The sequence below is a fragment of the Neofelis nebulosa genome, chromosome 3 (genome assembly GCF_028018385.1).
Source record: "Neofelis nebulosa isolate mNeoNeb1 chromosome 3, mNeoNeb1.pri, whole genome shotgun sequence".
NCBI lineage: Eukaryota > Metazoa > Chordata > Mammalia > Carnivora > Felidae > Neofelis > Neofelis nebulosa.
In genome coordinates this window covers 22,548,039-22,575,097 of record NC_080784.1, presented here as the reverse complement: position 1 = coordinate 22,575,097, position 27,059 = coordinate 22,548,039, and the positions used below count along the sequence as shown (strand labels likewise).

The 27,059-nt window shown below is 38.9% G+C and overlaps 1 pseudogene; it reads right to left on the bottom strand.

Moving 5' to 3' along the window:
* The window catches only part of LOC131507953 (dipeptidyl peptidase 1-like), a 34,663-nt pseudogene extending 19,705 nt beyond the window's left edge, over positions 1 to 14,958 (bottom strand).
* Between the last annotated feature and the right edge of the window lie 12,101 nt (positions 14,959 to 27,059).

Sequence of the window (27,059 nt, the reverse complement as noted above, 5' to 3'; positions counted from 1 at the left end):
GAGATAAGACAGTTTTCAAAGTTCTGCATTATTATAGATTCAGAGGAATATAAATAAATAAGTAGGTAGGTGGGTAAGTAAGTAGGTAGATAATGTTTTTAAAAAATGAAATGCCATGAACACGAGATAGGAAGTAATTCAATCAACTTTTATCTTAGGCTTCGTTCTCTGGTCTGAATATGATCACTATAAACATATTTAAGGGACACCAAAAAATTATTAAAATGTACATTAAAAATCCACATCTTTCTAACGAATGAGTTGTAGTTAAATTTGAACTTCAACCAGTTAAACCAAGCAAGAAAGAATGGAAACCCATTGATCTGAACAAACAATGATTTTCTAGATCAGAGTGCAGCTACTTAAGTGCAATGAAAATAATTCCAGGTCATGTCTTGATCCTATAAAAATCTGTGGTCTGTGATATTGGATTTTGCATTTGACTCGCAAAGGTCAGAAGAATAGCAGGAAAGCCACGGTTCCAGTTTATTCATAAACATTTCGTATTCATGGAGGTACTGCTTCATTTCTAGGAGAACTGCCTAGAAACCAGATTGAAAATGTCTATGAATTGAGTAGGTTCCAGATGGTCAGTGATCTGCACAGTGACCACACATTTCAGAACTTAGAAAAAAAAATTGTGTGTGTGTGTGTGTCAAAGTTTGTTGAAATTAAGACAATTTTCAAAACTCTACCTTTTTATAGATTTAGAACTGCTTTCATCAGCCATGGATCTCTTTACGACATTAAACTCTTAAAAATCATCACTAGTCATCAAAACCGGGCTTTAATAGAGATGAGATAAAATCATGTACTATTTTTTTTTCTTTCTTACCTTCTGAAAATTCTAGGAGTTCTACATAGTTCAAATATTCCCTAACATGGTAATACAGAACTATCCTTTCTTTCCACAGAGTATATTAAAACACACATATGGACACAAAACTTATGAATTTGCAATCACTGCTTATGGTCATCACTAGACTTTGTCACTAGTAATAACAACATTTTCTTCATAATCTCCATTTCAAGATTCCCATTCTTTGACCACCACCTTTGATCTTGTTTGCTCACTTCCTGTAGCACCCATTTCAAACAATCTTTTGTCCTCACAGAAATGACAATCCATTATCACCTCCAACTTTTACTTTCAAACACCCCCCGCATCCTACTTCCTTCTTTACCCCATTGAGATTCCATGATCAATGATTATAATCACATCTCTGCATATGACTTCAATGATCTCTTTCTTCTTGTTTTCTTATGACAAAACCACATACAGGGTAAATCCAACTCTCTCCCTACTCTCCCCCCTGAACTTAGGTGGGTAAATTTAGATGAAGAAAAACCCACAATCAGATTGGCGCGTCTTCCTTGTTTTATATTCATGAGCATGAAACAATCAATCTCATAATGCTTTCTGGGAATCATGTTATACTTTATTCAGTCCATTTATACTCCACTTACTTAGATGACTATCTCCCATCTTCTCTGCTCCACCTCAAACCTCCAGCCCTTGCTCCCTTTCTTCATTCTCAGCAGATGATCTTGTTTCCTACACTATTCAAATAATCTGGAAAAAAAAAACCCTCTCAGACTCTCACAATCATATCGACCCTCCAACCAGCATTTTCGTTCACTCTTCCATCCCAACTTTTCCCTGAGATAAACGATTCTTTCTCTTTTCTAACAGTACTTATTTGACCTGTAGACACTATAACCCGTTCCCCTTAACCTATCCAAGGATATCTTTCCAGTGATTCCTTCCTCCCTTTGCTATATTATCAATTTCCTCTTGCTACTGGATTATTTCTATCAGCTTATATTCTACTGATGCTCCATCTTTAAAGTAAAAAAATTGATGCCATTCTTTCTTCTGGATAGTGCCACATATCTTTGTTTTCTTCCACACCGAAGTTCTTCAAAAGATCTGCCTTTTTACTTGATCTCAGATTTCTCTCTCAATTTCATTCTAAAAACTCAAGACTCAGTCTTTGGTCCTCCATCTTCTCTATCTGCATTCCCTGCTTTGATGGTCTCATCAGTCTGATAGTCAAAACTCTCATCTACATGCAGATACCTCCCAAAAGTATCATTTAGATCTTCAGTTCAAGCATCTCTTCCCAATCCAAAACTTATTTTTCCACTGCCTACTCAAAATTCCTGTAATGGACCGAATGTCTGTGTCCACCCCAGAGCTGATGCATTGAAGCCCTAACCCTCAGCTTGACTGTAGTTGGAGATGAGGCCACTAAAGAAGTAATTAAGGTTAAATGAAGTCACAAGGGTGGGGCCTTGATCCAACAGGATTACTGCCCTTATAAGAAGAGACACCAGAGAGATCGCTCTCTCTTCATCAAAATCACAGAAGGAAAGGCCAGTTGGATACAGCTCAAGACAACCATCTGCGGGCCATTTTCCTCAGCAGAAACCATAATTGCCCACATCTCGATCGTGGCTGTTTAGCCTCTAGAACTATGAGAAATACATTTCTATCGCTTAAGTAGGCTAGTCTGTGGCCCTTTGTTCCAGCAACCTGAACAGACCAATACAATCCCCATCTGGATGTTTTCAGTACATCTCAGACACAGCATACTCAAACCTAAACTCCTAACACTTTCCCCAAAACCTGCTCTACCGCCTTCCTGTGTCATTGCCAAATTGTAACCATCTCCGATCCCTCTCTTTTGATCATACCCCGTCTCCTTTCCAGCAGTGAATCTTCTGGTTACATCACCCAAAAATATATAGAATCCAACCCCTTGTCTTTACTTTTTTTGTTACTTCCATGGACCAAGCCACCTCATCTCACTCAAGTTACTGAAATATCTTCATACCCGATATCCCTATATCCTTATATTCTATCTTACAGGGCCAGTACATTAAGAAAATGGTTGGAAAATAATGGGGCATGTCAAAGGACACCAAAACTAACTTGTAGCTGGGACAAATCTGGGACAAATGAGAAATACTGGTGCAGCCACTCTGGCAAACAGTGTGGAGGTTCCTCAAAAAATTAAAAATAGAGCTACCCTATGACCCACTACTAGGTCATAGTAGTGGGTCTAAATTCCTAGTGACTACTAGGAATTTATCCAAAGGATACAGGAGTGCTGATTCATAGGGGCACATGTGCCCCAATGTTTATAGCAGTGCTTTCAACAGTAGCCAAATCATAGAAAGAGTCCAAATGTCCAACAACTGATGAATGGATAAAGAAGTGGTTTATACATACAATGGAATACTACTTGGCAATGAGAAAGAATGAAATCCTACCATTTGCAACGACATAGATGGAACTGGAGGGTATCATGCTGAGTGAAATAAGTCAGTCAGAGAAAGATAATCATGTTTTCACTCATATGAGGAACTTGAGAAACTTAACAGAAGACCATGGGGGAAGGGAAAGGTAAAAAATAGTTTCAAACAGAGAGGGAGGCAAACCCATAAGAGACTCCTAAATACAGAGAACAAACTGAAGGTTAATGGGGGTGGGGGGCAGGGGAGAGGGGAAAATCAGTAATGGGCATTGAGGAGGGCACTTGTTGGGATGAGCACTGGGTGTTTTATATATATATATATATATATATATATATATAATCCAGTTGGTGAAAATATTACAAGAAACATATTCTCAAAGGATCTCCCCACGATATACTGGCGGTTTAAAAATTGACAATTGTAACTTCATATCACAGAAATCTGGCAGGTACCACCTTAATCAAGTGATCATCACTGTAATGAAGCCTATCAACATCATGTACACCCTGGCATGATCCACCCAGAAGGGTACATCACTTCTGCATTAGTCTTGCAAAAATTACACGTCAATTTGATCATGGCAAAACATCAGACGAAATTTGAGACCCATCCTATAAAATAAATAGCTAGTAGTCTTCAAAACTGGTAACAAATAAATGCAGTAGTATGAGAGTGTAGAAAAGGATCTAGAAAGGGGGCATTAGTTCTAATATTGGGAAAATTTAAATAATGTCTGTAGAGTAAGTATTGCATCAATATCAATTTCCTTGTTTCAGTAATTACACTGTGGCTACATAATGTATTAACATTGAAGGAAGTTGGGTAAAGGGTATACAGGGACTCTCTGTACTACTTTTTGTAACTTTTGTAAGAGTGAAGTTCATTCAGAATAAAACGTTAGACAAAAATGTAAATTACATCATGCTGCTTCTCTGCCCAAAACCCTGTAATGGCTTCCAGTTTTCCTCGGACATAATAACTAGCTGAGCTCATCACTCATTATCCTCTCTGCTCCACACTGCTCTCTCCTGCTGTCCCTTAAACAAGCCAGGCAAGTTTCCACCTTAGAGGCTTTCACTGGTGTTTCCTCTGCCCGGAATGTGTTTCCCCAAGACACCCTCATGGCTAATTCCTTCACCTCTTCCAAGTCTTGTTTCTTTTTTGTTGTTGTTGTTTATTTGTCTTAAGGTTTTATTTTTAAGTAATCTCTACACCCAATATGGGGCTTGAACTCACAACCCAAAGATCAAGAGTCCCATGCTCTACCAACTGAGCAAGCCAGGCAGCCCTCAAATCTTGTGTCTGATCTTACCTTCACAGTGATACCTGACGACGCTATTTGGTATTATAAACTGAAACTCCCCATTCTGCCCTCAGAATTTCTGATTGCCTACCTTGCTCTATTCTGTCTTATTTTTCCATAGTACTTTTCATCTTCCTCCATGCCGTTTAATTTAGTCAGTATTTTTACTTTTATCTGTCCCCACCCACTAGTAATAAACTCCAAAAAGGCAGAAAGCATTCTCTACCATGTTCCAAATATCCAAAGTGTATCCAAAGTGCCTAAAACAGTGCCTGGGACAGAAAAGGCACTCTGTAATTAGTAACTGCCAAATGAATGAATTCTCAATACTTTAACGGGATTTTAGAATTGTTTCCTTTTATCTTATATTGTTCCTTACATTCTTTTATTTTGGTATCTTCTTTCAGAATATCTTTATAGACTGGATCTTCATTTTCTGTTCTGATATCTTGGACATCGTAATACATTATAATGCCTAAAACTGGAAAAAAAATCATTCACAGTATATATTGCAGAGTAAGTTAATATATTAAATACAGCAAGAACTATTGAATTAATAAGAAAAAAATAATCATTGGAATAGAAAAATGTGTAAAAGATATCAATAGGTAATACATTGAAAGAATTATGGTTGCCTTGCAAAAATACTAATTAAGTTACTAACAAGGAAATTCAAAAAAGGAAATAATGTATAGGGGTTAACTAACAAATTAGGAAGGAAGAAGTTAATGGCTTCATAGAAAGTAACTACATGGAGCTCCTGGGTGGATCAGTTGGTTAAGCATCCAACTCTTAGTCCCCTCTCAGGTCTTGATCTCAGGGTTGTGAATTCAAGCCCTACATTGGGCTCCACACTCTGGACATGAAGCCTACTTAAAAAGAAAGAAAGAGAAAGAAAGTAACTTGCTCCTCCTGGAGGAGGGGCGTCGCACAAGAGGAAAAGTTGATTTTGATCAGATCTTGTTGTAAATGTGCCAGTGGAATTTTACAGACATGAAGAAAAGTGGGGAGCCCTTATTAAAACAAAAAACAAAAGCAGTTTTTTAGTCAAATATACCTGGTCAGTCTAGATGAGTAGTTCCCAAGGAGGAGTGATACTGTCCCCTCAAAAGGACATTTAGCAGTGTCTGGAGCTGGGTTTTCTTGGTTGTCACACTGGAAGAGGAACTACTGACATCTAGTGGTAAAATCCAGGAATGCTGTTCAACATCCTCCCATGCACAGGTCAGATCTACACAACAAAGACTATCCAGTCCAAAATGTCAATAATGCGGAAGTTAAGAAACCCTGGTCTAGATAGATTACTGTAAATAAAGATGGAATTTAAGAATTTGTCCATTGCAGTTGAGTATAGAATGGAAGTGAGCCCTGTAATCTCTTATTCCCAAATGACTAACCAAGTGTGAAAATAAAGAAGCTCTGTGGGCGGGGCGCCTGGGTGGCGCAGTCGGTTAAGCGTCCGACTTCAGCCAGGTCACGATCTCACGGTCCGTGAGTTCGAGCCCCGCGTCAGGCTCTGGGCTGATGGCTCAGAGCCTGGAGCCTGTTTCCGATTCTGTGTCTCCCTCTCTCTCTGTCCCTCCCCCGTTCATGCTCTGTCTCTCTGTCCCAAAAATAAATAATAAAACGTTGAAAAAAAAAATTAAAAAAAAAAAAAAAAAGAAGCTCTGTGGGCAGAAGAATGATTTCCCCAAACCACCATGAGTAGTGATTATATCCTAATCATCAGAACATGCATATGACATTACAGGCCAAAAAGGACTTGACAGGTGTGATTAAAGTGAAATAGGGAGATTATCCTAGATTATGCTGGTGAACTCAAGCTAATCACATAGTCTTAAAAGATGAGGACCTTATCTGTCTGCAGAGAAAGAGAGAGAGAGAGAATACAAAAGAGAAGGCAGAGTAATGAGGCATGAAAAGAACCCAAGCCATAGTTGCTGGCTTTGAAGACACAGGGACCCATTAGCCAAGGAAAGTAGGTGACCTTTAAGAGCTGAGAACGATGCCTGGAACCAAATTACAAGTCTACAATATATTATTATTAACTATACTCAGCATGTTGCACATTAGGTCTTCAGAATTTACTTACCCTTGCTTTTGATGTTCCCCGCAGATGGACCCAAGTCTAAACTCCTTAATAAATTCAGTCTTCAGAAACCAATTCCAGAAAGACTATTTACCTGGTTTCCCTCCCTACTGCATCTCTACCGTGAGTCAATGAATAACAAGTAGACTACTTCAACGGGGGTGGAAAGACACTGAAGGAAAAGAAATTTTTTAAATATTTCCCCCAGAAACTTCTCTCTATTTATTGCTAGTCCCAATACTGCATCTAATATTCTTAAGAAGGAAGTGTCAGAGCACTGAGAAGAGCAGGGTAAAAACTCCAAGAAGAGAGAGAAAAGCTTTGTCTCAAGAAAAGACCCGCTTCCATCTTGCAATGTCCATAAAATGAAAAACAAAACAAACGAGCACATTTGCAGGAATCAAGTTAGCCAGATATCACTGACAGGTTGAAAACTAAGAATTAGAACAAGTGTCTTCAATAATAAAGGACCTAATGTAATAAGCAGTTCTTTGGTCAAGGCCAGACTACATGGTAACAAAAGACAGTCCAAACCACTCTGTTTTGTTTTTCTTAGGCTCTTACCTTAGCCAGAGAGGTTAATGGACGTTCCCAGTTCCTCAGAGATTTTTAACAAGAAAATAATGCCTTCCCTTTCCCCCTAACTTCATATAGTGCTATAAACACATACAAATTCAGTAATTTATGCAGTATTTTCATTTTTAAAAGGGGGTTCATTCAGTCATCCCCAACACCTCCTTTAGGTATCTAGAAGTCTCCAATAAGAAAAAAAATCCCTCGAGGTATTTTTATATTAATAATTGGGGTAGGAAAAATAATACAATCTACTATGTGTTCAGCACTGCACAAGTGTTTTACGTGTATAATTATTTTCAAATCTGCCTAACCTGTGAGATAAGATCATGAGAACCCCCTATCTAACCATTAGAGTTAACATGGGGAACCCACTCCTCTGTGAACAGAATTCTGTCCAACATGCTCTATATATCCTGGCATATTACCTAATCTTTTTGGACACGCTGTTACTCTAAATCAGTACAACCATTTTAAATTTAAATGAGTATTCCCCTTTTATTACCATAAATCTTTTATTAAAGGTCAAATTTGATGGAAATGAGGAAAGACCAACAGAAAATGGTGGTAAGGATTAGGGGAAGATTCAGCCCTGACGTTTCTCCTCTGTTGCTCAGCCACTGCATTTATTCTGCTTCCAATTTAAAAGTAGTAAATCTCTAGATAATCTTTTGAATGGCTTCCAGTCACTGAAATATATTTTATAGCTTCCATGGAAGTGTAACATTGATTGTAAGTAAGATTTGTGAAACATCCGGCAGCATTAGATCCTCAAATTTAAAATGAGGATTCGTATTCTACAAGGCTGTTTGAGATAGCCTTTAGGCCAAATCAGCTGATTTGACTCAAGGCATATCTGCCCCAGAATTACTGTAGACAGACTTTTTCGGAGAAGTTTCACAGACTTGTCCCTTCAACTTTCTAACAGCTTTCCCTCAGACCCTGGCCACTATACTCCAAGGAACCAAGCCAATTGGAGAATAAAACTGTTTCACTTTGAATAATAACAATATTAATAACAGCTTTTATTTTTAACACTTATTAGACACTAGGTATTTACTATGCACTAAACATTCAACAAATATTAATCAGGAAATTGAAAAATGATTATAGAGTTAGAGTCTTCAACTAATCTCCCTCGCTATGGTCTCAGGTCTACCACTTTTAACTAAATAATCTTGGCCACAACATTTAAATTCTCGTGTGTAAAACAGGCTAAAAAAGATAGTGTCTACCTCACAGATTGTGAGAAATACAAGAGTGTGTGCAAGAGGGAGGCCCCAGACGGCAATGTAGAAAGACAATGAACTTACCTCCTCCCACTGACACACTGAATCTATACCTATGTAGACCAAGTCGTTCTGAAGAGGAACTGAGGGCTGAATGAGCAGCATTTGCAGAGCAAATGGTAGAGGGACCACACAGACAGGGTAGAAGAGTTGGGGACAAGTAATGATGGGAATTCCCCTACCCCCACAGCGGGGAATGCAGTAGAGAGGAATATCACTGAGCAGTGATATCAATGGGCCGACTCACCCACACTGGGGCACAGTGGGAAAAAAAGACACCTGTTTAAAGGGAAACTAGACTTCTAAGTAAGGAGAACCATTTCCTAACCCTAGGGCATCTACCAAACTGGGAGGAAACTGTTGGAATTCTTTCTAGAGTCCAAGACACTGGTGAGTGCCATTTTTTTACATTCCCCTCTATCTTGGGTGCAAGTGGGAGCAGGGCCCAAATGCCTTTTCCAGCCCGCTAGGGCTGCCTCAGTGCACGCCAGGCCTAGCCTACACCAGCTCCAGCCATCTCCACAGGGTGGCTCCAGCTCCATGAGCCCCAGGCCTCCCCACCTGTGCCCACCCCAGCTCCAGCCATCCTGCCAAGGTAGCCCCAGCATGGCACACTCTGAGACCAACTTGCCTGTACCCGATGCAGCTGTACCCCCAAGGCAGCCTTGGTGCAGCACATCCTGGGACAGACCCGCCACCCATGCCCACTCCATCTCTGGCTGTCCCACCAGGGAAGCCCTGGTACAGCACACCCCAGGACAGTCCCAGACCACTTTTGCCCCAGTCTTAGCCATCCCACCAAGGCAGACCATGATCCCACACGAACATGCCCCCCACACACACTTGCTCCAGCACTAGCTATCCAACCAAAGTGCCCTGACTGGGCACACCCTGGAACCCCTGCCTCAACCGCCCAAACTGCCAGGTACATGCAGTCTACACAGGGGATGCTCCTACACAAGGCCAGTCTTTCCAGAACAGAAGTAGTTTTTCCACCTAATTCACAGGAACAAACACAGAATGTCAAACCAGTTCTAAGAGGGAAGCTCATAGCCATACAGGCCTACCTCAAGAAACAAGAAAAATCACAAATAAACAATCTGAATTTACACCTAAAGGAACTAGAAAAAGAAGATCAAACAAAACCCAAAGTTAGCAGAAGGACGGAAATAATAAATATCAGTGTGGAAATAAATGAAACAGAGACTTAACAACAGAAAAGATCAATGAAACTAAAAATTGGTTCTCTGAATAGCTAAACAAAATGGCTAAACCTCTAGCCTGACTTAACAGGAAAAAGTGAGAGAGGACTCAAATAAGTAAAATCAGAAATGAAAGAGTAGAAGTTACAACTGACACCACAGAAATACAAAGGATCATAACGAATAAATCCCTGGAAAGACACAACCTTCCAAAAGTGAAGCATAACCTCCCAGGGCTGAATCATAAAGAAATAGAAAATCTGAATAAGCTGATTACAAGTGATGAAATTGAATTCGTAATTTTAAAACTTTCAAAAACCAGAGTGTAGGACCAGATGGCTTCACAGGTGAATTCTACTGAACTTAAAGAAGATAGTAATTATCTTTCACAAATTATTTCAAGAAATTAAAGAGGAAGAAATGCTTCCAAGTTCATTTTACAAAGCCAGCATTACCCTGATATCAAAACCACAAAGATACCAGAGAAAAACAAAATTACAGGCCAGTATCCCTAAACATAACATAAATGTAAAACCCTCAACAAAACATTACCAAACCAAATCCAGTAATGTGATGGAAGGATATACACCAATGATCAAGTGGGATTTATTCCAGGGATGCAAGGCTGGTTCAATATTCATAAATCAATCAATATGATACATTACATTAACAAAATGAAGAATAAAAATCATATTTCAATAGATGCAGAAAAAGCATTGACAAAATTTAACAACCGTTTGTGATAAAAAGTCAACACAATGGGTTCAGAGAGAATATACTGCAAAATAATAAAGGCCATATAGGACAGGCCCACAGCTAACATCAAACTCAATGGTGAAAAACTTTTGAGAAAGCTTTTCCTCTGAGATCAGGAACAAGACAAGGAAGCCCACTCTCATCACTTCTTTCAAAATGGTATTTGGTATTTGGGCAAGAAAAAGAAATGAAAGCATCCAGATTGGAAAGAAAGAAGTAAAACTATTGCCATTTGCAGACAACATGATGCTACATATAGAAAACCCTAAAAACACCACCAAAAACTATTAGAACTAATAGGGGAATTTAGTAAAGTTGCAGGATACAGAATTAACATTTGTGACATTTCCATATACTAATAAAGAACTATCAGAAATAGAAATTTAAAAAATAATCCTACTTATAATTGCATCAAAAAAATGGAGTATCTAGGAATAAATTTTACCAAGGAAAGGAGATATAAGTACTCTGAAAATTATAATATATTATGAAAGAAATTAAAGACGACACAAATAAATGAACAAACATAGTATGTTCATAGGTTGGAAGAGTTAATATTGGGGTTTTTTTATGTTTATTTATTTTTGAGAGAGAGAGCAAGTGTGAGCACAAGCAAGGGAGGGACAAAGACGGAAGGGGACAGAAGATCCAAAGCAGGCTCTCTGCGAGGACAGCTTTGGCACTGACAACAGCAAGCCAGATGTGGGGCCCAAACTCATGAACTGTAAGATCATGACCTGAGCCAAAGGTGGACGCTCAACTGACTGAGCCACCCAGGTACCCTATTAAGACTTAATATTGTTAAAATGTTCATACTCCCCAAAACAATCTATGGATTCAATTCAATACCCATCAAAATATCCATGGCATTTTTCACAAAACTAGAGTAAATATTTCTAAAATTCGTACAGACCACAAAAGACCCCAAACAGCCAAAGAAATCTTGAGAAAGAACAAAGCTAGAAGTATCACACTCCATGATATCAAACCATATTACAAAGCTATAGTAATCAAAACTATAGTACTGGCATAAAAACAAACATATTGATCAATGGAACACAAGAGAGAGCTCAGAAATTAACCAACACATGCATGGTCAACTAGTCTATGACAAACAAGGCAAGAATATAAAATGGGGAAAAACAGCCTCTTCAATGAATGATGTTGAGGAAACTGGACAGCTACATGCAAAACATCAAACTGGGCCATTTACTTACACCACATACAAAAAGCAAATTCAAAATGTATTAAAGACTTGACTTTACGTAAGACCTAAAACCATAAAAATCATGGAAGAAAATATAAGCAGTAATCTTTTTGACATCGATCTGTTTGTAAAATATTTTTTGGACCAACTATTTTCAGGCAAAGACACCAAAAAATTAAAATAAACAAATGAGATTACATGAAACTAAAAAGCTTTTGTAAAGTGAAGTAAGCCATAACCAAAATGAAAATGCAACCCACTGAATGGGAAAAGTTCACTGCAAATCAAACATTCAATTTTGGTTAACACCCAAAATATATAAAGAACTTACATAATTTAATTTCAAAAAACCGACCTGATTTTAAAAATGGGCTGAAAACTTACAAACGTTTTTCCAAAGAAGACATACAGATGGCCAAAAGGTACATGAAAGTGTGTTAAACATCACTAATCAGGGAAATGATTATCAAAACTGCAATGGAGTATCACCTCACACCACCACAGTGTATATATGGCTATTACCAAAAAGACAAAAATAACATCCTGGCAAGGATTGGAGAAAAGAAAACCTTCATACACTGTTGATGGGAATGCAAATTGGTGCAGCCACTATGGAAAACTATATAGAGGTTCCTCAAAAAAATTAAAAATAGAACTACATATGAACATATGATTCAGCAAGTTTACTAGTGAATATTTATCTGAAGAAAATGGAAACACCAATTCGAAGAAATATATGCACCCTCTACTCATTGCAGCATTATTTATATTAGCTAAGGTATGGAAGCAACCTCCATATCAAGTGATAGATGAATGATACACATAAAAATGTGTATATGCACACATAGGTATATATCCCACATCTTCTTTATGTATACTATATATATATATATATATATATATATATATATATAGTATACATACTATATATATATATATAGTATAATAGAATATCATAGGATATAATATATATTATATAGAATTATATGTAATGTATAATAGAATGTATATAACATATAATAGAATATTATCAGCAATAATAATAGAATATTATCCAGTCATTAAAAAATGAAATCTTGCCAATTGTGACGACATGGATAGAGGGTATTGCACTAAGTGAAATAAGTCAGACAAAGAAAGACAAATACTGTGTGGTTTCACTTACATGTGGAATCTGAAAAATAAAACAAATGAACCAACAAAACAAAAAAGAAACCCACTCCTAGATACAAAAACACTGTAGGCTACCAGAGGGGGACAAGATGAGGAGAAAGGGCAAAATAGATGAAGTGGGATTAAGAGGTACAAACTTGCAGCTATAAAATAAATACGTCATGGGGATGTAATATACAGCATAGGAGTAACAGTCAATAATATTGTAACTGTATGTTGACAGATGGTAACTTAGAGTTACTGTGGAGATCATTTCATAATGTATAGAAATATCAAGTCACTATTACGTACACCTGAAATAAGATATCGGGCATCAATTATATTTCAGTTTTAAAAAATGAGGGTGCCCGGGTGGCTCAGTCGGTTGAGGGTCGGACTTCAGCTTGGGTCATGATCTCACGGTTCGTGAGTTCCAGCCCCACATCAAGCTTTCCGCTGTCAGCTCAGAGCCCACTTCAGATCCTCTGTGCCTCTCTCTCTCTGCTTTTCACCCGCTCAGGCTCTCTCTCAAAAAATAAATAAACATCGTTTTAGAATGCATACACACACAAAGAACATGTGCATGTAAAGGACTTGCAGGGGGCCTGCCTACCCCAGCTCGCAATAAATGTAGCTGTTACTGTGCATGACAACTCTACTCCACATGATTACTGGCCCTGGAGATAGCATGATGAACAAGATACCCAAGGTTTTTTACCTCAAGAAACTTACATTCCGATGGGGGAGAAAACACACAAACTAGAAAAGAGTAATTTTGCAAAAGATAACTTTGTATTGTGATAAAGAAAGTGAACGTGGTGATTGAATTGGCAAGAGCTAGGGGAGATCAACTGAGATAAAGGAGTACGGGAGGGCTGTAGGTAGAGGGATCATTTAAGGTGGACCTGAGAAATGACACTGAGCCTCCTGTACCCGGAACCGGTGGGGGGGGGGGGGGGGTGAAAAAAACCTTCCAGGCAGAAGAGGCAATGAGTGCAACAGCCCAAAGCAGATGAAGTAGATGAGGAAACAAATCTCTGAAGTCCCTGCTGGTCATGGAAAGGCGTTTAGGTTTTATTCTACGAGCACAAGAAAAACGTAGAATGATTTTTAGGTGAGAGGGTAACACAATCTGATCCGGTTGTTTTAGTTTTCTCAATCACTTTGGCTGCTGTGTGATAGGATGGGAAACAGAGAAAATCAAGACAGGAATAAGAAGCACCAAGAGGGACTCAAAGCAGTGTCCAAGAGAGAGATGCCAGGCAATTAGGTCAGGACAGTGACGACAGATGTGCAGACATGTCCAATCACAAGATGACTGGGGGTAAAAAGAAAAATAAATAGCAATAATAAACCTGTGGAATGGGTCTGACAGTTATCCTAATTTGGTAGATAAAGAAACTAAGGCGTGTAGAATTTAAAACATAGCCAAAGAGAGGCTGGGGTTCAAGCACAGGAATTTCTGACTCTGCCAGTTTAGATGTTAGATGAAGATGTGTCGTTTGCGGGGAAAAAAAATAGCATTCACTTTAACACTTCCTAAGCCAGCCTGTTCAGAATCCAACTGAACACTTGACAATATTTGGTAAGGATGCATCTGCTGTGTGTTTGCTAGATGGAGAACTCCAGTTTTGTTTTAAGTTCTGTAAGTTGTCAGAGTTGGAGGGAGGTTGTGTGTTCTTTTCTTTCCTTCTGCCTTTCCTTTAGTCTCTTAAGATGTGCTCTGAAACAAAGCACTGAAGGATAACTCATTACCATTTGGATTTGACTTGAAGTGAGACTGTTTTCATTGCCAGGCTCTCCAGAAAGTAGATTGCTTTCTGAAACGTGTGAACGTCTGCGTGAGAAGGGGAACTTGGAATCGTATTTATCTCTAACCCTGCTTACCCACATGGGAGAACCAGCATTACAGGATTATCATTTTGCCGTATGCTGATGTTCACCTGCAGCAGAATTCTTGTTGCAGAGAAAAAAAATCTTCCGAAGAGAATTTCTTTCAGGGCTGCCTGCATTCCTAATCTATCCACCCAGACAGCTTTCACAATTTGGCACTGCATCTTCCTGAACACACTCTCATCCCAAAAATCTTTTGACCAATATGATTGTCCTCTGTTGTAGAAGTTCATACTGGGAAGTACTGAGGAACATTAGAAAGATTCTCTGTGGTCAGTAGCGGGAGAAAGGTGTTTTTCTGAAATATATTTAGGAAAGGTAGGTAACTTGGCCTGATGCTTTCTCTCTAAATTTTCTGGAAAACATGAGTTTTAGGATCTGGTTAATTGGAAGGAGAACTAGGGTACACAAGATGGGAGCGTGTGCTGAATTACGTAAAGCTCAAAATGAAGACAGGAGAGGGGGAAATGATCAAGTCCTCCTTAGTAAGAAGTGTGGCAATAACTCACTCAGACATCTTGAGTGTAATTTCACCTCCTTCTTGTAAAAAAAACATCTCCAGAGTAATGCTGTTGTTTTTCTCAAAGTATAGTCGACACCCAAGGTTACATTAGTTTCCGGTGTACGACATAGTAATTCAACAGCTCTATGCACTATACTACATGTGGTAGCTCACAGGTAGCTATCATCTGTCTAAAAAGGAAGGGTATCAGAGGGCAATTTTTTAGGCTGACAATATTTTACATATGTTGTATACCTAAACTGACCGGCCTTTCTACTTAGGAAAACATTTGTAGAAGGAAGGCAACAAGAAGGACACGGAACAGAAGGGGTGAACATTTCACAGGTCTGTGATTCTATTAATTTTGCTAAAGTCTCTTATTTTCCCACTTTCCTCTTTGCTTTATTTCCTGAGTCCAGAGGAGATTGTAGTTTGTGTCAACACAGAAAAATCCAACGGCAGAAAAAAATTCAACTAGATTTGAGACAAAAATCATAGGCAGTCGTGAGCCGTACGTAACAGTCAGGAAGGAACGTTTAGCCTTGCGTACAATACAATGAACTTCACCCTAACTTTATTACTGGGAAGGGGGTATATTTGCTTCTCGGTGTTGTTGAACTCCACCATAAAGTCCCGCAGGGTTTAATTTGTATGGCTCTGGTACAAAGCCATTTGTGTTAGTCATCTCAATGTTCTTCAGGAATGTGGTAGGATTTGCCACTTCAGTAATGATTGGAGGATCCTAAATGAGATGGGTCAGTGACAAGGCTTATCTGCAGCTTTGTGATGCTTTCATTTCAGCTATGAATTTCTTTCAACACCTCACACTGGGGGGGCTCTACTTACGTAAGAGCCTCTGAAATAATTATCCAACGCTTACCATAAAGGCTGTACAGAATGTGGCACATTTTGACCGGCACATTATTTCCCCCTCATTGCCATATAGAAAATTGTCAGTGGAAATGAGGAGACAGGATTGGAAAGGGGACACAGTTCTGTTATCTCTTCTTCCATGACTTCTCTTTCCCCCATTATAATTAATGGTGGAAAAATCAAGCCGGTCACCTCCATGTCTAGGGGTATGCTCGTCAGTGTCTAACAATCCGCTCTCTCAAAATAAAACAACCTTGATTTGTAGAGCTTTACAATTGTTTGGTACAAATACCTGCCATGTGGCCAATTTCAACCTCCCAACGTGATGACATTGAACACGGAGTCGGGAAATGATGCACAGTCTGCCCTGGGGAACTACCGCGAGCGCTTCGATACAACATAACAGGATCGTCTCTGCATGGCAACAGGGACAATGAGGATGGCAGCAAGGACAAGGGTGAAAGAGCCAAATTGTCAGCTACCCTGGTGCTTGCCATTCTAAATCGCCATAATTCTTCTGTAAAAGCCACCTTTATCTCTTATGGAACGCATGCCTCAATCACTGGATAATGCCAGAATGCTGTGAATAGCTATGAAAGTACATAACTAAAAATGTTCATAGAAATAGAAACTCATTTCAATAGCTCCTATTTATATTTGCACGTTTTTGCACTTTTTTCTTGCCGTGGTATAAATGATGTGCTATGAAAAAGCGTTGGTATCTTCATGAGAGTAAGAGAAGCTGTGTTCTCCCTTTCATCCTGAAAGAGTGACATTGTCGGCTCTTGATCTGAAGTGACACTTTGGTTTGCCATAATATAGTTAAAACATGAACACAAAAAGTCATGTAACAGAACCCACTGGAATAATAAAATGATCGGGGGGAAAAGACATGAAAAGATCTGCTATTTGGCATTCAATTACAAATACAACTGCAACGCAAGGAACCCGGCACACCTGAGGCCTTCCCTGAATTCTTCTCATCTAACACCTAGACAGTCCTCCTGGCCTGTTGGAGAAAGCAACTTGAATCCAGAACAAGGCTGAGACATTGCAATTTTCTGACAATTTGCGTTCAATCACTACTGAGTGTCACGATATGCCTTCTGCAGGGCAAGGGCTTCCCTTCACACGATTCAGAGATCCACTGCCTACAGAGAATAGGAGAAGGAAAATCATCCGTGAAAGCATAGTCCCTAAATTGCCTACCCTATCTGAAAATGTACACTCCTCCCTTGGTTTAAAAGTAAAAGGCAGAGTAGAGTCATTTTTGGGCAGTGGCAACACCATGTGACATTTTAATTCTAATTGTGGCATCTAAGAATTCTAGTCAATGAAGATAAATGCGGCACCCGTGGCTTTGTTCCGTCTCTCAGATCTCCCTGTCAAGGGGGTAGCCACTAGCAACATGTAGCTATTTAAATTTAAATTAGCTAAAATTAAAAAATATATATAAAATTGATTTCCCAATCACATTATCCACCTTGAAGGGCTTAATAGACGCATATGGTTACTGGCTACCATATCGTACGGTGCAGATATAGAACACTGCCATTACCACAGAAAGTTCCATTTAATGGCATTGACGTGACGAAGATATTCTGGCCTCATTACACCAGCACACCAGAAAATGAAGCAAAGAGAAAAAATTGGAAATCGCCCTTTGCTTTAACCTCTTACTACATTCTCACAGAAATCATTTTGGCCCAGAAGCATCTTTTGAATAGTCAGATGTCATAAGCATCTTAATCTGGAACCCAATATCCTTAAGCAGGTATTACAACTCCTTTCATATTTAATTATAATGGGAGGAAATGGAGAAAACATTGATTGAGCCATGCTTAACAGTAATTCCCAAGCCTGGCATTTGTCAGCAGGAGAAAGAAGTTTCTGGCTGCAGAGAATTGATTCCTTACTCTCAGTTTGCTTTCCCCCTGATCCTGCTATCATAGAACTCTTTGAGCAAGCAGTATTTTAGTCCTTAGGAGGAACCGCCCCAAAATGCTCCCCAACCCCCTTAGTAGTCCAGATGCTGCTCTACTGAATCCTGACTCTCTCCAGCTCGATGCTAAAGCAAGTTCAGAGAGCCTCCTCTCTTGAGCCTACTAAATGAAGCAGAATTTTCTGTCTTTGACAGGCAAGGTCTAATTCTTGTACTTGAGTATGAAAAATTTGCTCAAAGCCCTCTGAAAGAGAAAAAATATTCTAACTTAAAGCCAGAAGTTTCTGAACTGAATTTTACAGAGCCTCAGATGGATTAATCTCTAACTCGTTCAGCAACAACTCTGTCCTTGGGCATAATCTGTAGCCTTTCAATACAGTGGTTATCACAGAAGTAAAAATAACAGCAAAACCAGCCCTATGATAGCTAAAAGGTAATGTTTTGTAATCGTGTATCTGCCGTTCATGGGTTCATTGTCTAGTCAAACAATCTTTGGATAGAAAATAGATGAGATGGCTAAATAAATAAATAAATAAAGGGAAAACCTTCTTGTGTGCACCTAGATAAGCTCTAGATAAGCTCAGAGCAGCCTAGCTTGACACATAAAATTAGAAAGTGACATTTCAAAAAAAAAAATACACTACATAAACGTACCATTGTCTGAAATAAAAGATCCTTGTCTGAATTATTTTTTTCACTTCACCCTTTTCCTATGTGCCTACCACCCCAGTCCTTATCCACTGTTTCTTCTTGTCAGGCACCTGTTTGGCCTTTCCTAGAGGCTATACAACCTCCCAGCCAGAATCTGAAAGTGACTGATCACACTGTAATCTCCAAAAGGGATCGCTTACCAGTAACAAATTACTATGAATGTATCACCCATTAAAAATATATAAATTAGGGAGAATTTCACCATTTTTCATAGCTTCCTTCATTACAATTGGAGAAAAAAATATAGGGGATTTGAACCAATGGAAGATAAACTAATTGTCTTGTCATTTAAAAAAAATTTTTTTAACTATTGCATCTGATATTTTTTTAGCTCTTATCTGTTTCCCTTTTCTAATTTGAAACTATGTGTCCTCTTATGATTAAGTGAGCAAAAACACTTTTCAAGGGAATCCTACAATATAGTGTTAATTTTATTTCCCTTAAGTCATTTCCACTGCAGAAAATCATGAGCACAGATCGCGGAGTAAGTGTTTAAAAACTGGATTCCATTTCCTCCCTGAATATCATGTACCTAGGAAAACGTGAGTGTTGTTCATTTACTTACGGGAAGTTTCCATGTCAGTAGTGGCATGAAGTTCTTTCACCTACTAGAAAGAGGAAATTCTACGTCCCATTGGTTTCTGGTTTTTCTAACCTCTACTGAGTCATGAAAAATCCATGAACAACTTTTATTTCTTCTCTTCTATTTGCTCTGTCATCTGTGGGATTTAGCTGAGGTAAAGAGGCACTTTTTTCTCATTAATCATTGTAAGCTAAGGAATAATTTTATTGCTGTGAATGTTTTGGGCAGAATGCCCATCTCAAAGTGGAAGATGTTAAGCCGACCCATTTTCTCATAAGATGTATGTTTCTACATCTTCAACCAATATGCCTTAGTCTGCTGAAATGCATTAAAGATAGGAAAGATAAATAGACCCACCTAGCTGTTTGAGGTAGTGGATTGAACTATAAGGCATGTGGAAGAGATAGCTTCATGCCCGCTTATAGTCTAATAAATAACTTCAGAAATAGACAGATTCTGGGTAAATAAAATCTTGAAATAAGCCAGAAGGCAAGGAATATGAAAAGCTAACTGATCAAGTTGAAATAGAGATACCTTGCTTCCCTTGGTGACCGAACCTGATTAAGAATAAAGCAAACATGAAAGGTGCCAGAATGTTGAGTAGAAATACCTCTGAATAAATACAATGAGTATTTTCTTTGGAAATTTTTGAAATCTCAAATTAATAGAGCCCCCAAAAAAGGTTTCATTATAGAAAATCTGGCGTTAAATTTGCCTCTTGTTAAAAAAAGAAACTGAAGAATCATAATATATCTTTGAACAGAATGTAAACCCTATAAGGGCTGTGTGTGTGTGTGTGTGTGTGTGTGTGTGTGTGTGTTTGCATGTGTGTGTGTGATTCACTGATACATGGCTGACATATAGAAGGTGTATAATAAATATTTGCCCAATACAGTTTATAAAACAATTTCCTGTATATGATCTCATGTGATCTCACCTGACCCAGCAGTCTTGAGGAGTAGATACCAGTCACATGCCTTAGCCTGTAGATGGAGACTAATGAAGGACAGCCCCTCAGGTGTTATCATAGAAATGGAACTCCACCGGGAAACCAGGGGAAGAACTTTTGGTAAAAGACACAGTCATCAATGGGTGTCAATACCAGTGCTTCACAGATACCAAATCAATGTTGACTGAATGGTGAAGCTCTCCGTAAAGACACAGGCTGACTTAACTTAGCCCCCTTCCATTTACTATCAGAGTGTCCGATTTTGCTTTCTTCATACTTCTTTGTATAATAATTAAATCACTCAGCTATGCATTTACTTGTTTATTGTTTCTCTCATCCCTCTAAAATGTAAATTCCATGAACGAAGGCTGCTTGTCTGCCTTAGTCCCTCAAGAAGTGTCTGGCCCATAGTAGGTACTCTATAAGAGTTGGATGAACAAATGAATCAACCAGTCAATCATCTACCTGAAATGACTGACTAGATTACTCTTTTTTCAATTGCTCTCTCTCTCTCTGCATTACTTGGGTAGGGCAACTGTTTTGTCTGTTTTAGTTTGTATGTGTTCTATGTGTGCTGCTTTGCTTTCCTTCTCTTTCTTCCACTGTAATTTGAACTATGTCCTTCATGAGGAGTTGAGAAGCCCTCAGAAAACCTAGCAAGATTATGGTAGAATCCAAGAAAAAGAACCATGATTTGGATGGCTCAAGCTAGCTCTTCTCTAATAGCTTGAAATGCTATAGATGAGATCCTGAGGCTCAGAGTGGTAATGAGACCGAACGTCGAACAGGTCTCCCAACTAGAAGGCATTGTCTTCCCTCCTATGCCATGCTTTAATCACTTGTCTCATCGAGAATATAAAAAATAAAAGAAAAGTTTTAAGGAAGCTTACTATGAAAATATACACTTTTTTATTTTTTTTTATTTTTAGTTTATTTATTTTGAGAGAGAGAGAGAGAGAGCAAGCAGGCGAGGGGCAGAGAGAGAGAGAGAGAGAGGAAGAGAGAGAATCCAAGTAAGTTCTGCACTTCCAGCACAGAGCCCAACGTGGGGCTCAAACCCCCAAATTGTGATATCATGACCTGAGCCGAAACCAAGAGTCAGATGTTTAACTGACTAAGCCACCAAGGTGCCCTGAAAATATACATTTCTTACGATCATTTCTTCTTTAGTCGAGAAGTAAATTACATGATTTGTTCTTAAGACAACCAGGCAATACAAAAGATGTAAAGCTTTAAAATAATGGGAAAATCCTATCATCACCTTGACTCTTTTGTCATCTTCATTTATTGCTTCCTTTTCTCCTTCCAGGCGATTTTCTGGAAATACTGAAACGTTTTTGTTCTCATTTTTTTTTCAATATGGCAGTAGTCTTAAATCTCGAAGCAATAAAAATAGTCATTATAAATTTAAGTAAAGACTTGGAATATTTTTTATAAAAATCTGGCTATGTCTTCTCATTCATGTCACTTAAAGAGTTATTTGTGAATAACTCCTGCTGCTTTTTGAAATGGCTGGATCTCTAGTAGAGGTAATATCTTTCCTTCTTCAATTCTACACATTTTTCCCCATCCCAGTCAGCACTGTGGTCAATACTCATGATGGGATTTACTGGTCTCACCCCCAATAATTATGACTTTTCTTCCATCTGTGTGTTTCTTCTCTTCTCATATTGTGAAAAACATGTTTTGTACTTACCTCTTGTCCCCTCTAGAGCCTTAGTTCTTTAAAAGCAAGAACACTCTATTACATAGCTTTTCATCTCCAACAGGGCACGGACTATATAAATGAAAGCATGGGTTAATATACTTCAATTATGTCTTCCTGTTTGTTCTAGTCATCCCCAATAGTTTAATATGCTTGTGATAATGTGATAATTAGATTTGCATTGAAAATGGAAATTGAGAAAAAGCCTTAGACTAATAGTGGACATTGTCCCATTATTGGACATTAGTTGTAACAAGTCTAGGCTCGATCTTAAGGAAATAACCAAACACCCTGAGCACTTTCATCATCAATCCCATTACATTTAAATGGCTATCTGGGTTCTTTGAAATTTTAATCACCTACAAAGCTGCTGCTAGTATCCTAGAGCCTGCTGGGTGAAATTATTATCCCACAGTTTTTATTCTGCAAGTACTCAATGCTCTTGGAGCAGTAGATCCACATAACTTTCTCTTCCCCTTACAGTCAAAAGTGGTAAAATCTCCAAACAGAAGACTCAAAGATCGGTCGTGGAATTAATGCAGTAAATACAGTAAACTCATGAGTTGGTCAAGGGAAAGATTGGCTCCTGACACAAACCCAAACAGCTTTTTCTTCAATCCCAGCATTCTGGGAGAAAAGGAGAATGATAGCTTTGTACAAAGTGGGTAGACAGTGCCTAGTTCTGGGTGCTGATATACAGACTTAAAAGTGAAAGGGAGGAATTTAGTTTGGGTGTGAAAAAGTTCTCAACTGTAGACATCACTTGATTGGATTATAAGCTAAAGGAAAAGGGCAATGTTGAATCCATAGGATTTTAGGTTTTTAAATGTTGAAGTGGGCTCTCTAGGGGCTACCCAGACACAAAGAACCTCCTAAAGAGGAGTTCTGGAATTCTCTAATCATACTTAAATATACTAGTTTCCTAACACGAGATTTTTAGGCTGTGGCACCAGTCATGGGACAAATGAAGAATATCCTCCTGGAGGTTTAAACACAAAAATAGATGTATGCTTCAATCCAAAATGGTTTTAAAACACACTCAGTTTTCCAAAATACAACCCGGCCCGAGTCCCTCTGGAGTCAACAATCAACACTCTGTACTCACAAAATACCTGACACTAAGCAAACGTTGCCAAAATGAAGCGCTTGCCCTTTCTGGGTCCACATTCTGTACAGAACGGCACAATCCAAATATTTCACAAGGTCGATCTATATTCGTTTTAAAGTTTGAGTTATAAATCACTTTTATTTTTTAAAGTTTACCTATTTATTTTGAGAGAAAGAGAGAGAGAGTGAGAGAGCAGAGGAGGACCAGAGAGAGAGGGAGAGAGAGAGAATCCCAAGCAGGCTCCACACTGTCATCCCAGAGCCCAACACTGGACTCACACTCACGAACCGTGAGATCATGACCTTAGCCAAAACCAAGAGTCAGATGCTCAACTGACTGAGCCATCCCAGTGCCCCTATAAATCACTTTTAAAATTAGAATTATAAAACTTTTGAAAGGAACACTGATCACAGCTTTATAAGACTAAAAGCATTTTTCTGTTTGGTCTTTTTTTTTTTTTTAATTGCTTTTCTCTTTTGTAAGTACAATACGTATATTAACCTTCTGAAGGACTGTCATGGTCACATTTTAAGTGAAGGAGTAAAACAATCCACATCATTTGGCGGACCACAAGTGAATTAATCCAGTTTTCCCAGAGACAGTCAGGATATTCTCATCCCACTGTTACCAATCAATAACAGAGACCCAAGGGACTCTCATTTAAATGCAAACAGCATGTGAAGCTCTTTTTCTTTTCTTTTCTTTTCTTTTCTTTTTTTTATCATTTCAAGTAAATTGTTTCATTAGGAACCTCACAAAGAAGGCGGCTTCCTGTGTTTGTACAGACAAAAGTGCCAGGAACAGATAGATTAGTCAGTGGAGCCCCAATTAACTTACTTCATTATCTCATCCACTCACCTACACAGAAGCACCTACCTTTTCTCTCGTCTCTTCTGTCCTGCCCTCTCCTTCCTGCCGCCATTGCCTCCCATCAGGGAGAAAAAGACCAGTGAACAAGTCTCAGTTCATGCTCTCCGAACAGCCCCTCTTCCCCCCAAGACTGTGTTCACTCCACTATGTGCTCACATGCTATTCAGCAACAGCTGCTGGGCATCATGTTGGGGCGATATTTAAATATTATGCCTACAGCTGTGGGGTTTGTTGTTGTTTTTTTTTTTTTTTTTTTTTTAACCGTATCGTTACAAATCAGTGGCTCTGTTTGGGGCAGACTCTCCAAGGCATGGACTATGCACTGAAAAATCATTTTCTCCTCTAGAGGTTTAATAGTTCCAAAAATGGCTTTACAGCAGTAAGAAAAGTTTGCCTTTCTTCAACGCTTCCCCCACAGATAACTGAGTTAATGAGTGTTCTTTGCTTGCAGCTATCTTTCCAAAGGCAGGTACCAAATAGGGAAAAACATTCATCAGTGAAACTTTAAGTAAGAGACTAAGCCCATCCGTTGAAAGCTCGGTGATGGGTTCAGGATGACTGAAGTTGAACAAGAGGAACCACTGGGGCTGGGGGCCATTATGATCACTATTAATATAGGTGACGTTAGCTCTAATAGTTCTTTGATGATTTTTTGGGCTGTAGCTCACAAACTCCTGTCATGAAAAATTCTAAGAATTACTATGCAGCTGACTGTGCAATGAACTTTTTTAATACATGGTTTTTTAGAGCATGGTCCTGAGCCACTCTTCTTAAGGTAATTCTGGAAACCACACTTAAAAAAGGTAAAAAAAAAAATCTAAATTAGGAAATGTGATCACAAAATACTGACTCACGTACAGTATTCTCTGAATTCAAATGATCCCAAAGCACATCATAAAACAGTTAAATGAGTGTGGAAATTTATGTAGGAAGACAGATTGGTATCTCCTCACTATAAAAGGGAAAGTGACTCATTTCCCCCCAGGGTAAGCTAGCATCCTGCTACATTTTTCAAATGCTATAAAGTTAACTTACTTCCAGTCCCCAGTGTCTCCAAAAGCTGCAGTCATGGTAGCTGCTGCGGATGAGCAGAACGGAACAGTTGGACAAGACCAGGGGCTCGTAACTTGTCAGGTGATATCTAGAACTGGTCTGACTTAGATGCATTGAATTCCCACCCACCGCATCTTCTACTTCCGAGATCCAGTGCCCCTTCCCCTTTCTTGGAATCTTTTCAAACCCACCCTGTCTTCACCTTCTATACTAATTGTATATATCCTGCCATCTGTCACATTTTTCGCACGTTGTCAAAAGTCCCAAATCCCTTGTGTCATTGTTCTTCCTTACCCAAGTTGTAGTCATTATAAATTAATGAGAGATGCTCAAATCAGGCTAGTAGCTGCTTAACACGTGAAAGTTCCATTTGTATCAAATCCTTCCATAGTCCCTGTGTAGAGTACATTTTAGCCAATCCCAGAATGTGCAATTTTTCTGCACAGTGAGGCTATACTACATGCATTTTTACCTTTTATCACTGTTATCTCTGGTTGGCTGCTGAGAAAAGGATATTTTCTTCACTTCCTGAGCCCTGATGACCTTGTTCATTTGATATTGGTGGCTAATGAATTCATAATGCTAATAATCTTAAAACAAATACATCTAAGAATCCTTAAGACGCCACGAGCTGACCTTCCAACATGGTTCAATATAGGGGATATATGCCCAGCCTCCGACAGCTCTGGCTGAAGATGCTGCAAACATCATCACACAATTAAGAAATCCTGTGCCCTTGGGGCGCCTGGGTGGCTCCATTAGTTAAGCATCTGACTCTTGATTTCAGCTCAGGTCATGACCTCATGGTTTGTGGGTTTGAGCCCCACGTCGGGCTCAATGCGGGCAGTGCAGAGCCTGCTTGGGATTCTCTCCCCCTCTCTCTCTGCCCCACCCATGCTCGCTCCCTCTCTCTCTCAAAATAAATAAAATAAACTTAAAAGAAAGAAAGAAAGAAATCCTGTGCCCAGTGACTTGGGATTTTTTTTTTTTTTGGCAGATTCAGGTAAACTTTATAGCATTTCAATGATACCCCAAAAAGCCAAAATTCCTCTACAGGAAATGGGGATGCCAACAATCATCAATTAGCAACATATGGCAGGAAAGGACAGTCGAGCTTTTGCTCATGCACAGTAGAAGCAGAAGAGGGTTGACTGACACTAAGAAGATTATCCCTGAGTTTCAATACAGCAGGCAAATGAATATTGCTGATAAATGCACTATCAACCTTCTTCTTACAGCTCTGACAGTGACTTTAATCCTGACCTTGAAATGGCTTCTCCTATGCACACAAAGCCTTTTGGAAATGGCATTTTACGGAAAAAGAAAAAAGAGAAAAAGAAACAATAATTGATCCAGTGATGAACTTCTATTCGGGTGGCCACTGTGGACCAGGCAAATAAGTGCTTAATCCTTAGAACACTATGATGAGAACAACTATTAACTTCCACATACAGATGGGGAAACTGAGGTTTGGTGCAGAATCAGGTCTATCTGCTACCGGGGCCTGAACTCCCATGCCTGTCTGAGTTTGCACCCCCATAGTATGCGTTTCTTCCGTCAGCATTTAACTGTCCAGGCATTTGACAATTACTGATAATTCTAAAAAGCAGTTCTAAAAATAGTGCAGGGCAAATGCCAGCAGGTAATTGATTGCATTTAGGCTCTAAGAAAAAGGAAAATTACAGCAAGTTCCAGCCTTGTCTATAGGAAAAGCAGGCCTTGTAAAAGACTATGTAATGACATTTACAGAGACCTTAAAACTTCTTTCACACAGATAGTAAAGATCTTTCTTGCTAGTTTTCTTTAGAGCCAAACATTCTAAACATCCTTGTGGGCTTTTTTATAAGGACACACTTATCTTAACTGGGTCGATTGTTCTGTTTTGTAGGAAATGGAACGCGTTAGCTAATAGAATGAAGGAATTAATTCATCCACTACTCTCTCTTTTTGATTAACAGAGATACTTACAATTTAATCTTAAGTATTAAGATTTCTAGAAAGAGGTGTTTTCCCACTCGACTTTTTCAAGTCCTATATG